Raw genomic sequence first — 2,500 nt, 5'->3', positions numbered from 1 at the left:
ACACTAAGTTACACTGCACCTTAACCTAAGTTACACTGCACCTTAACCTAAGTTACACTGCACCTTAACCTAAGTTACACTGCACCTTAACCTAAGTTACACTGCACTACTTAACCTAAGTTACACTGCACCTTAACCTAAGTTACACTGCACCTTAACCTAAGTTACACTGCACCTTAACCTAAGTTACACTGCACCTTAACCTAAGTTACACTGCACCTTAACCTAAGTTACACTGCACCTTAACCTAAGTTACACTGCACCTTAACCTAACTTACACTGCACCTTAACCTAACTTACACTGCACCTTAACCTAACTTACACTGCACCTTAACCTAACTTACACTGCACCTTAACCTAACTTACACTGCACCTTAACCTAACTTACACGTGCACCTTAACCTAACTTACACTGCACCTTAACCTAACTTACACTGCACCTTAACCTAACTTACACTGCACCTAACCTAACTTACACTGCACCTTAACCTAACTTACACTGCACCTTAACCTAACTTACACTGCACCTTAACCTAACTTACACTGCACCTTAACTGTCACATGTAACGTCACAGGAATGTAGCTTTGCCTAACAGCAACCCTCTGAACATAGTTCACTGCTTGGATCCTCTGGTGTCATGTGTATTTCTTGATGCCATGGTGCGTACCCTCACATAAAGGTCTTTCGAGTGTTGCGTACTTTCTACACAGTCCCGCTAACCACTGGAAGGGTGTACCGCTACAGAACGAATATCGCCCTCCCCTCCTGCCCTTCCAAGCTGGTCGGTCAGGCGTTTGTTTGTGAAATGAGCCTTGCAGCTGTTCAGTTGCATTCGGTTGTCGATGCAGTCAGTGTACGTTGTGGTACGGCCTGTGTGGACTGTCCGCTGATGTACGCGTAACCCACACTGATCATCCGTCGTTACGTACTGAGTGACATAATGTGGCACATGCTTGACCGTACACCGGCTGCGCCCTACAATGGCGAATCATAAGGGCCATATGTTGTGCACGATGCTACTTGTCTCGTCTCCCCATTACAGCGAGATTGCACTGTTGTACGCCGTACAGACATGTGGTAAGTAGGTACGGACGAAAGTATTGCATGTTGGCCCCCCCCCCCCCCCCTCCTCCCTCTGCCGGGAATCAGCGTGAGCCGTCTGTTGATGTAGCGACGAGGGTTTTCCTATTTAATCGTATTGCCCCACACAACATGATAGCACGGTGGACCGCGTTCCACATCTGCGACATGCTACAGAGGCCGGTTGACAGTCGACCGCGCAAGGGACATTGCACACGTGCGCGGACCATCTTCCACGTGTTCTCTCGTGTACATGCCGCAGTGTGTATGTGGGCTGATGTAGCGTGTCGTGACACATAACATGCAGGCATGCCAGAATCGTAGATTTCGCAAATGTAGATTGACATATACGTTTGCTGCCAAAGATCCGCAAATGAACTGGAAATCAGTTGTTGAGCGGTTGTTCGCGCTGCAGGTGCATCGGTGATAGCGACGATCGGTACATCTGTGAACCGGTTGTTTCGGCGGTACCCGCCATGCCCCCGAACCTGAGTTGGCCATGTGGGTATGAAGCGATACGAGGCTGTGGCTTGGCGGGACAGTCCCCGGCCGGTGAGGGGGGGCCGCCCGGCGTGCTGGCCGCGCGCTGCGTGAGCGCACGCACTACAGCCGGCTGGTGGGGGGCGCCCAGTGGCAGGAGCGCCGGCCGACGGGCCCGGCTGGCGTCCCAGCTATGCGCCGGCGCACCCTGCGCGCGGCGCCAGGCGGCCAAAGTGGGTTCTGCCGAGCCCGGTGCGAAGCGCGGTGGACATCTGCAGTGTGCTGGTCCGATTGCGGACTGTGTGCGTTGAGGATGCGCCGCCGCCCGGCACTCGGCGTCGCGACGCCGTCTGCTGCTCGGTCGCCCCCAGCGGTTCTCGCAGGTGGTTTGTATCGCAGCTCTGCGGACGTGTTGGCGCGTGCGCTGTGCTGGGAGAGTTCGCTTCTGCACCCAAGTGGGGCTTTGCCCTTCTGTGGCGCTGGCGTTGGAGCTGCCGGTCACCGTAGGTGGCGCGTGTTGTTTCCCGCCGGCAATGCCACGACAGCACGCTCCCGGGCCTCTGTCGGCAGCGGCAAGCTCAGTTGGGAGCACGGGTGTTCGCACTGAAAGCGTCTACTCGCCTATCTCCGGGCGATTGCGCGTCTCTCGAACCCGACCAAGTACTTAGGACGGCGCTGCGCGCCGCCGGGACCTGAGAGGGTTTCGAGGTGTATCGTGCAGGGGAGCTCAGCCTCCTCCTGTTTGCAGAATAATTGAGCGGACGCTTGCGTGTTCGCGCGGGCCCTCGGGACACACTCCCGGGCGGCCGGCTGCTCAGCTCTCGTTGACGCAGCTCCCTGGTTGATCCTGCCAGTAGTCATATGCTTGTCTCAAAGATTAAGCCATGCATGTCTCAGTACAAGCCGCATTAAGGTGAAACCGCGAATGGCTCATTAAAT

The 2,500-nt window shown here is 55.2% G+C and overlaps 1 non-coding gene across 1 annotated transcript in view; it reads left to right on the top strand.

Annotated features, from left to right (window-relative positions):
* The first annotated feature begins 2,395 nt into the window (after window positions 1-2,395).
* Window positions 2,396-2,500, top strand: part of LOC126326006 (small subunit ribosomal RNA) — a 1,893-nt gene continuing 1,788 nt past the window's right edge. Inside the window, exon 1 of the ribosomal RNA XR_007560472.1 lies at window positions 2,396-2,500. This exon is cut by the window's right edge and continues 1,788 nt beyond it. This is a non-coding gene — a ribosomal RNA (small subunit ribosomal RNA).

The sequence above is a fragment of the Schistocerca gregaria genome, unplaced genomic scaffold (genome assembly GCF_023897955.1).
Source record: "Schistocerca gregaria isolate iqSchGreg1 unplaced genomic scaffold, iqSchGreg1.2 ptg000959l, whole genome shotgun sequence".
Taxonomy (NCBI): domain Eukaryota; kingdom Metazoa; phylum Arthropoda; class Insecta; order Orthoptera; family Acrididae; genus Schistocerca; species Schistocerca gregaria.
The sequence above is the reverse complement of the archived record's forward strand: the minus strand, read 5'-3'. Positions and strand labels throughout refer to the sequence as shown.